This window comes from Lactuca serriola, chromosome 8, assembly GCF_051521515.1.
Source record: "Lactuca serriola cultivar US96UC23 chromosome 8, Lser_US96UC23_V15, whole genome shotgun sequence".
Lineage (NCBI taxonomy): Eukaryota > Viridiplantae > Streptophyta > Magnoliopsida > Asterales > Asteraceae > Lactuca > Lactuca serriola.
In genome coordinates, this window is record NC_136415.1 from 319,839,774 (window position 1) to 319,850,917 (window position 11,144).

General features: G+C 37.9%; 1 pseudogene; it reads right to left on the reverse strand.

The window, feature by feature from the left end:
* Nucleotides 1-1,026: 1,026 nt before the first annotated feature.
* On the reverse strand, nucleotides 1,027-1,144 carry LOC145071811 (5S ribosomal RNA; annotated as a pseudogene).
* Between the last annotated feature and the right edge of the window lie 10,000 nt (nucleotides 1,145-11,144).

Sequence of the window (11,144 nt, forward strand, 5' to 3'; positions counted from 1 at the left end):
TTTGCTCGATTCCAGTCTATGCCATTCACAGATCTGGGTTCCTAGAACATGAATGACATGTAAAGTTTCCAACTTTACGTGTAGATATTCACCAATGAGGGATTTAGGGCTCAAAATGCCTCAAAAGGGTAGATCTAGGGTGAACAAGCAACATGGGTCCATAAAGGTAACAGATCTGAGCTCTTGGAGCTCAATGTTGCCTATATCTAAAGGCCAAACAACTTATTACGACTTATATTGCACATACAAGCTTGGGGAAGGGCTCAAGAAAGACTTAATGGAGCAATAAGCATAAAAACAGAGGGAAAACGGGCTATACCTCCAAGAAATCACTGAGAGGGCACTAAGATGCTTAGCGTCCTTCCCTTCCTCTAGATCTACTCCACTTCCTTCTCAAATCCTTCAAGAATACACAAGAATGCTTCAAACTCTCAAGAAAATAAACTTTGGAACGAGGGTTGGGAGCTCTGGGGTGAATGGGGGCTGGCTTGGGGTGGACATGAGGTTTAAATAGGGTGCAAACCCCTCAAACTTAGGGTTTCATCCAACAGCGGTGACTCGCCGAGTCCAGGATATGGACTCGCCGAGTCGCCAACTTAAAAATGTCCCAGGTCCCGTATCTACTCGGCGAGTCGGACCTATGACTCGCCGAGTCCAAGGCTAAAAAGAAGAGAATACTTAAATAAGATTTACGTACCAAGAACCAGGTGCTACACTACAAGAGTAGTTAAATAAGTCATTTACAAGGATAATGACGAACTGATCCAAGCAAGAATGGCGTACACTATTCATTATGTTCATGAATACTATGGGCATATTCGTCGTATCCGAGGGGTGTCACTACGGACTCGCAGTGTCTGCATCGAGTTTGGAAGATTGTCCTTGGGACACCCTTCACAAACACTCATAACCGGTGATATTCGGATTTTAGGTTCATTTCTGAAAGGTACATCGTTTCTTGTGGTTAGTCAACTGATTCATCTACGCGAGGCAGAGAGTGATGATTTCTAATCGAAGTCCTGTTGAGGTCTGCACCACGAGGACTTCCCAAATGTTACCCATACTAGTACTACTCTCGCCCATGCACGCTTAACTACGGAGTTCTGATGGGATCCGGTGCATTAGTGTTGGTATGATCGCACCCCCTGAATTCTGTCTTCTTGAAGAATAAGACCAGAGCTCCCAAAGGTGAGAAGCTTGGTTTTTTCATTCTGTTGCTGAGTAGTAGTTAAACTGTCCGGATGGTTCTTGTATCATTTTGATTCAGACCAAGAGAGGAGTTATTATACATGAAAACTTAGCTTATACACGTTATGATATAACCAAGACGGGGCGGATAATAAAATGTGTGATTCTACTCTAGTCCCATATCCCAACGAGGAAAATAAACTAGGTTAGAAATCTCACATTCTATTGTCTACCAGGTCTTCATTATATATAACTCGGGAATGTATAAGCAAGGAAAGTCATAATAATAATCTTCTTACGAATCTTTTTCGATGAACTAAGATTTCCTAGTAAAGGCTACTATTGACCCTGGATGTACGTCGATCGTTCAGTGAAAAAGTAAGAGTATGATCTCGAAGGTTTGACCTACATCCCTATGATACAGTCCTAGTACGGAATGGAAGTAAGTTCGTAGAATGGTCTCAAGACGTTTGTCGTTCGCGCCGAGGTACTATAGGTTGGTGGATAATATGATCCAAGCACTGTAAGAGACTTGGAAGTGTCTCCAGAGTTAAATTATTATAGTCCAATGACTTGACTAAAGCATGTTTCAGATAGACTCCAATGAAGGTATGATGAAAGCATTTGAACAAAATAGTGACACATAAGTTAGCCGACTGCCAATAACATCGATGTTTAAGATGTAATAAGTTCGGGAAAATTGACCCTGCAGTAGGTCTTACATCACATCTGGAGTAGAAAAAGTCCTGGACAGCATAAAGGTCTAACTAAAAGTACATACAGTGCAAGGTAGTCACATAGGAAAGTGCTACACAGAAGATAGGCAGGAACACGGTTCTTTAAAACAGAGAAGGAAAGTAAAGTATCTCCTGATGGCGACGGTCACCCCTATGGTGAACCCTTAGCTCAGCTAGTTGGCGTTCCATATCAAGTAGGTATCTTTCGTACACCCTCTGACGTACTCGGAGCTCTATGACTTCGGCACGAGTTTCATCTAGGGCTTGCAGCAGGGTTTCATGGTTTCTCTCAGATCTCTCGTAAGTGTGTTCAAGGTGATTCGTGCGAAGGATATGCATTCCTCCATTGGCAACAACTTATGTGATCTGGTGTAGGGTTGTCCTGCCTTGAATCTCATTCCGGGCCACTCTGCGGACCAGGATTGGCAAGATTCTGTCTGCTGAGCCCCCATTGCTCAGGTCATTAAAGCTTCGGTCAACATTAAATGGCATGGGCTGATCTTGTCCTTGGCTCCATGTTTCCAAACATTCTACCTAAGGAGGTGTCGGGCCATGAAAAGTCGGACGAGGGTTAGGATTTCGAAAGCGAGCTGCCTAGCGTAGGTTCTCAACCTCGGGTTCGAAGTTAGCACCATCAAAAAGGTCTTCATCATGGTGATCATTCAAAGGTATAGGATGATCATTCTCTGGTTCTTCTCAAAACCATCCAGCAATGACTTCATTCGGAAGGTACGGATTGTCGTGGGGATGGATTCTAGCCATGTTATGTTCGCGAGAATTGGGGTAAGGAATTAATTATTAGACGGACTATCTAGATAATTATTAGAAAATCTTCATTAGTTACATCACTATTTGTAAAGTTCATACCAGTTATATGTAATCAACACATGATAGGCATTCGGATAAGTGACCTTAACTCCAAATTCACAAGGAATAGGGGTAAATCAAAAATTTCACCGATTCTAAGTCTATAACATCCTAGTGACATATAGCCTTAGTGTATCCACTTAGCAACTATCAACTTAGTAATGAAGATCCACTTTAGTTCTCAAGTAGGTAATTATAGTAACACAAAACACCCGTATGGTATTTTAGACTTATGTTATGTTATAATGTTCTCATTGTAGTAGTGTTGGTAAGTTTTTAGACTTGTTGACACATCACAACCATTCTTGGGCATGTGCTAGTCACTCCTCGGAACAACATAGTTGCAAGTTATGCCACTCCCAAGACTGACCATACATCCCCGAGCTTACCTATGATATTCAACAATTGTAATACTTTTGTTCTTGTCATTGTGACACGGATTTTAGTATGAATGCAGGCACGTATACTTTGTTAAGTATATTATTATCTAAAAGTATATACTCTTGGTCAGAGTATTTTTAATCCCATTGTATTTATATTAAGTATATCTTTTATGGGTTGATATACTTAATTCACTATAAACAATGCTCTGATACCAATCTGTCACACCCCTAAACCGAGAACGGCGGAAACGTTTTCGGGCGGAGGACGTCATGTAATGTATCACAACAATGTAAAGTAGTAAATAAGCAACAACATCATCCATTGCATTAATAGTATAATTTTAATTACAAGTGTGTTCTTTCATAATATACAACAATAAAATGAATAATCAGAACATAAGACGAGTCTGGACTGCTCCGTCTTCACAAAACCTAGTTGTCGTACCTGTCTATTTGCGACCTGAGAATACAAGTTATTTTGAAAGCGTGTATCAGCCAAAAAGCTGGTGAATTCATAAGTATTAATGTGTCTTTGATTTGTAAAACTTGTAATGAAAGACTTGACATTGTTTTGAAAGAAAGTTTGTATAAGTGTGGAAATGTTTATAAGTAATTGAAAGCGTTTGGAAAAACCTAGAAATCGCTATGATTCCTATTAGTATAGATGAAATCTTCTACCAAGACCTAACTGTTTTGAAAGTAGTCTTCTACCAACACTTGGCTGTACTACTATTATTATTAATATAAGATATTGTATCCTTAGGTACTAGGATACTCAAATATCATTCACCTCATAGGTTATGTGAATGACTCACAAGATAAAGGTAATAATATATATATATATATATATATATATATATATATATATAAATAATTCAAGTATTATGCTTTTGTACTAGGATAACTAACAGTGTTAACTAAAGACATCCGTAGATGTACATTTACCTCTGTTGCTAACAGTTGGGTGTAGGAATAGTTAGTCCCATAAAGTATACCTATAATGGTATCAACCTTACATATCCGTGGATTTGCATTACCTCTATTGCTAATAGTTGGGTGCCGGAATGGTTTGTCCCGTCTAGTAAGTAAGTAATCATCTCACGAGACCCGCTGTAAGTAAGTAATAATATTATTGGTAGACCCTATTCTACATTTGGAACTAAAGGTGACTTCCGCAACGACTCGCTAGGTTTAAATCCATATTTATTACCAAATCATATATAAGCCCAAACTATACCTATAATAGCTTTCTAGGGATATATGAACGTATACCTTTGCTACCCAAATGTACTGAACTGACTGCCAGAACTACTATGTCCGTATATGTACACATGATATACAACTAATATTTAGATGACCTTCGGACGGATACCCAATACCCTACCAGACCACATCCCAATGAGGAAAAAGAAATAAAGCGGGTTAGCCTTCCTAAGCCCTTTAAACATTACTTATATAACTATACATATACATGCATGCTTTTAACAAAGTATCTATGTAAAGGTATCCAAGTAAGTCTATCCATGTAAGTGTATTCATGTAATGTATTAGTATAGACTCATGGATGAACTGACTCTTGTGATGATTCCTTGTACTTGGAATGGTAAGTAGTATCTCCTAACTATACCTATAATAGTTACTAATAATGTACGTGTATAACCTGAAGTATACCTTTGCTACCCAAAGATACTAAACTGACTGAAAGGAAAAAATTTATGTCTACATATGTATACATGATATATAACTCATATTTAGACGACATTCGGACGGATAACCGATACCCCATAGCCACATCCCAACAAGGAAAAGGAAACAGAGTGAGTTAGCCTTCCTAAGTCCTTCAATCATTACTTATATAACTATACATATATGGGCATGCATTTGACAATAAAAAAGCATAAAACAAGTTTTGTAAAACTTTTGAAAAAGATTTATATCTATGAAAAGATCGACTTGACGTAAGTTTATAAAACGGTTTGAAAGTATTTGTTTGATAAAACAATTTAAGTATAAAGAAACCTTTGTTTGAATCACAATTGTAAAAGAGTTTGAAATGAAACATAAAGTGTATAATAAACAGTTTAATAAAGAGTTTTAAACACATAAAAACGTTTAAGATAAACATTTGAAGAAATCTGTTTGGTAAAACAGTTAACGTATAGTAAATCCATTTGCATGTTAGTTATTAATCAGACGTTATTGATATAATAAATAGCATGATTCAACTTGTATTCCCCCCCCCCCCATAAAGAATTTAAAACCATTTAGAAACATTTAAAAGGTTAATTCAAGGGGTATGAACTCACCTGCAGTGAGCGGATCGGAAGGAAGTGTCGACAAGTGCTTGATGTCAAGTGAAGACTTAGACACTAACTAAATGATCCTAATTACATATGAAGACATATGTATATAAAAAATTAGTGATTATAACACTAATTAAACATGTATAAACATCCTATTGCGAGGAAAACACTTTGGTCAAGTGCTAGGAGGCTATCGGGTTGCAACAAAAGAGTGCAAACCCTCATACGGGAGTTTATGGTCCAATGACCATGTTTGTTGGAGTTGACGGCCCAAGGGAGTTTACTCCTGGCCGTAAACTCTCAATTGGTCACCAAAAGGGGCTTAAAACTCTAAGGGCCTAAGTGGCTAACTGCTCGAAGGCTTTAAACAAGTGTTTGGGTGGGTTTAAGGTCCTAAAATGACCTTATATGGTGTTTACGGCCCTAGGACCACTCCCCCGTGAGTTTATGGCCGTAAACTCATGGTAAGGAGTACCATTTCGTAAAATGAAGTCTTTAGTTCAATGGTGTAAGGTTCTATGCTAATATCCAAGGCTCACTGAAGTGTTAAGGTGTCATTTGCATCCTTAAAAGGGGTTTACGGCCCAAGAACATGCCTTGGCCGTAAATTCCTTGAATCCTATGATTTCTTATGCTTTCTAAGTCTTAAACATGATAAACCTAGTGTACAATGAGTTGGATCAAGAGTACTTACGATCTAGGAGCTTGAATGGTCGGTTTTAGCCAAGAACATGAGTGTGTGTTCTTGGTGTTCTTGGTCGAACTTGAAGATCTACAAAATGGAATGATTTCACGGATGAAATCATGTAAGATTACTAGTTTATGCAAGATAACAACTAGTTAAGACAATAAGCTTACAAGTTTTGAAGGTCGAGGACAAAGATTGAGATGATACTTGAGAGCATTTGGGCCAAGAGGAGGAAAGGAATGAACAAAGTGGCCAAAACTTGACCTTATAGGAGGAGTTTACGGCCCACATGGAGTTTACAGCCGTAAACTCCTATGTGGTGGCCGTGAACTCCTGGTCAAGGTGTTCCAGACTTGATCTTTGAGCTATCGATTTAGCAGATAAACCCCGAAACTTATTCCTAAAGTGTACAAGGCTCAGAACACGCAAATAAACTCCTAATTGTGCTAAAAGTTAATAGCACTGAGTTTGACTTTTATTGATGTGTTTGACTGTACTAGATGGAAAATTTTGGGTTGTCACACCATAAGTGGAGATCCCCTCTGCGTTGGGCTGAGGTGAGCGATGCTCAGTTAGCTAAAGGAAGAGTTCCGGATAGCACTCTCACAGGTCCAGAAATCATTAGGGAAACGACAGAGAAGATCATTCAGATTCGTGAACAATTGAAAGCCTCTAGAGACTGATAGAAAAGCTACGCAGACAAGAGAGGGAAGCCTTTGGAATTCCAGGTTGGCGATTGTGTTCTATTGAAGGTCTCACCTTGGAAGGGGCTGATACGCTTCAGGAAGTGTGGAAAGCTAAATCCAAGATACATAGGGCCTTTCGAAATTCTCGCTAGAATCGGCCCTATTACTTCGAAACTCAATTTACCTTGCGAAATCAGTAACATACATTTTACTTTCCACGTCTCAAACTTGAAAAAGTGTCTATCTGATGAGACTCTTATAATCCCACTCGACAAGATCGAGATCAAAGAGAGCCTCAACTTCGTGGAAGAACGTGTAGAGATCATGGACTGAGAGGTCAAGCAAACGAAGCAAAGTCTTATCCCGATAGTGAAGGTTCGCTAGGATGCCAAGCGAGGACCTAAATTCCCTTGGGAGCGCGAGGATCAAATTAACTGAAATATCCTCATCTTTTCTCTTAGATATTTTTAATAGCTTATTTGCTTAAACTTTAATTTCGGGACGAAATTCTCTCTAATGGAGGGATGATGTGACAACCCGAAATTTCTATCTTGTACACTCATTTTTTAGAGTTCTAAGCCTAGTATAACCAAGGTATCAGGCTAGCAATGAGTGTATTTGAGTTCAACACCTTTCAATTGAGCCAAACACCCCTTCATGGGGTGTGTGCGTCCGTACACATGGGTGTACGGCCGTACACCCATCCCAACCGTACACCCTTATGTATAAATGAGAGTCTTAGCCACCATTTACCTCTTTTCACACTCCTAATCCAAGAAATCAACTTCTCTCTCAAGTATCATTCGATTTTTCTTCTAGATCTTCAAGTTGTAAGTGTTTCTTCCTTTGATTTGATGATTCATTACACTATCTAGTAAGGATCTATTCAAGTGTTCACCAAGAACACCAAGAACACCTACTAAGTTTTTAGACCTCAAACATCCCTAAAGGCTTCTATATCGTAAGTACCACTCCTTATGCTTGTTACTTACTAGTTACACTAATTAGAAATCGTCCAAACCATGATCATTAAGGAGTGTATGGACGTACACACCCCATGTGGCCATACACCCCTTTATTTAGTGTATAATGACCTCAGACTCATGTTCTATGCTAGCACTTGATCAAAAACGCTTAGGGGATGCAAGATAGAGACTTGAAATACACTTTTGACCATTTTTCTATGATCATCAAGGGTGTACGACCATACACTCCTTGTGTGGTCGTACACACCCTTATTAAGGTCAAAAATGGTAACAAACTTCCATTAAGGCTAAGCATTGGTCAAAACACACTTCCTATATGCTTAATAAGACTTTAAATCACTCAATGGATTGTTTCACCATGAGTGTGTGGCCGCACACCCACTTGGGATATACACGTTGGCCGTACACCTACATGAAACAAACCATTCTAGCCTTACACTCCTATGTGTGGCCATACACCCATTATATGCAACTTTTGGCACTTCTAGCACTTGAATGTAAGTGATTTCTATGTCCTAGGGTGTCTTTCCTTGCATAATTAGTTGTTTAAACACTAATTATATACATATATGTGTCATTATATGCTTATTAGGATCCGTTGTGCTCAAGTCTTCACTTGACACTTAGCATCCTACAAACCGATATTTCATTCGTATCACTAACTGCAGGTGAGTTCATACCCCTTAACTTATCTTTTAAATGATTTAAATGTTTTTATGGGGAGATACAAGTTGAAACTTTATAGTTATTATATCAATCACATGTGATTAATAACTATCAGACCGACAGATTTACTATACTTCAAACTATGTTATCAAACAAACTACTTCAAGTCGTTTTACAAACTCTTTTGCGTATTAAATTATTTACTTCAATTCTTTCAAACTCATATATTGTCAAAATCATGTCTATATAGATATATTTATATAAGTAGGATTGAAAGGACTTAGGACTGATAACTCGCCTTATTTCCTGTTCCTTGTTTGGTTGTGGACTTAGGGTATCGGTTGTTTGTCTGAAGGTCATTTGAATCTTAGTTATATATTATGTGCATATATATATATATATATATATATATATATATATATATATATATATATATATATATATATAGATATTAAAGTTCTTCATTCAGTTCAATACCTTTGGGTAGCAAAGGTGTGCAAACATGTTCATTCATACAAACAACATTACTAGTAAACTATAATAGGTATAGTTTAGGAAGTCAATACTCACTCTTACTAGAACAATGAAACATACAAGAGTCAGTTCATTTATGAGTAAATACAAATATACTATTATGAGAAACAAAGAGCATATACTATTATGAAAAAAAAACATACTATTATGAGACACAAAGAGAACATACTATTATGAGAAACAAAGAGAACATACACTACACTAGTACAGAGAGAACATACAATACACTAGTACAGAGAGAACATAAAATACACTAGTACAGAGAGAACATACAATACACTATAACACTATAAAATTAATGTGAGCCACTACTTCATTGCATGGCAATCTATTGTTGTGTCACGTTTTGTAACCAGAATCTCCTGGAGGGAGAGTGTGAGTTGGTGTATAGATCTATACAGGATTGACTATCCTACACCTAGCTGCTAGCTACAGTGGGACCTGCAAGTCCAAGGGTGACTAATGTCATACCATTTCGATGCCTTAGTGCGTCGTGTTATACTAGTCTATCAAGTATGGTTACAATCATATCAGATTTTACCTTAATTAACAAACTGGTTTAAGGGAGTTAGTACATTGGTAGTTACTTACATACAATACTACTCTACACTATTATTTTCCCATTGCATTCACATTGTGATCTTCTCACGCAAACGGTAATGTAAACTATATATTGGTAACGATAGTCATACTTGGGAAAGATACAAACTTTTACAAACGTGACACCACTCAAAACATTTTCTAGGAGATACAAACATTTATTACAAATACTTACAACCTTTTACATCAAACATTTACAATCACTTTATTACAAGCAACGACACTAAAATACTTATGAAGTCACCAGCTTTAATGTTGATCTACGCTTTCAAAATAACTTGTATTCTCAGGTCACTAGTAGACAGGTACCGATGATCAGGTTTTGAGAAGATGGAGCACGCTCAAGACACATCTCTTATTTTTATTCATATTTTTGGTGTCTTATAAACTATACAGTACACACTTGTATTAAAATTATATTATCAATGCAATGGATGATGTTGTGGCTTGTTTACTATTATGCATTGTTGTGATGTTGTACATGACGTCCACCGCCGCCGAACGTTTCCGCCGTTTGGGTTTTGGGGTGTGATAGTATCTCTGGACATGAACTCTCTTTCAACAAGAGTAAGAGGTGTGGCATCAACATCTGGAGCGTATTGTTGACTTGGAGAGTCTGGACAAGTAATTGGAACATATGACTCCACCATAGGAATTGCAGAAGACACTATCAGCGGTCTGTAAACAACTTCTTCATCTTCTTCTTTAGGTACAGTCTTCAAACCAGAAGTAGAACAAAATAAACTATTTGAACACACATTTAACGATTTGAACAAAGATGTGTAATAAAACAGCTAATCATGACACACTCTAGCATCCGTTTCATTCTCCTCCAACTAGCGCACATCGAAGGATTCTACGATTTGTTTTGTTCTTTTTTTTAGACCCTGTATTGAGTGCGAGCAGCATACCCCACAAAATAGCACTCATCAGATTTGACATTGAACTTCGGGTTGGACTCCAGGTGAAGAAGGGTACAAGGGTAGCCAAATACATGGAAGTGACTAACAGATGGCTTGTGACCATATAGAACTTTGTACGAAGTCTTTATCAGAGCTTTGTTGATCAGAACATGATTCTGAACATAGCATGCAGTGTTGATCACCTCATCCCAAAAGAAAAAAGGTAGTTTAGAGTCACAAAGCATCTTCCATGCAGTGTCTTGCAACGTTCGATTCCTCCGCTCAGCAACACCATTTTGTTGAGGTGTGCGAACGAAACTATATTGACGCACAATTCCCTTTTCTGCGCAAACGTGATCAAGAACCGCAATCTTGAATTCTGTTCCATTATCAGTTCGAAGCGCCTTCACCCGATGATTTTTTTGGTTCTCAATCATCACAATGAACTTCTTAATTAGATCAGATACCCCAGTTTTGCTGGATAAGAAAAAGACCCACATAAAACGCTAGAAGTCATTAACCACAACCAGACAGTATGAATTTCTCTTGATGCTAAGGACATTGACCGGACCAAATAAGTCCATATGCAATAACTGGAGCACCT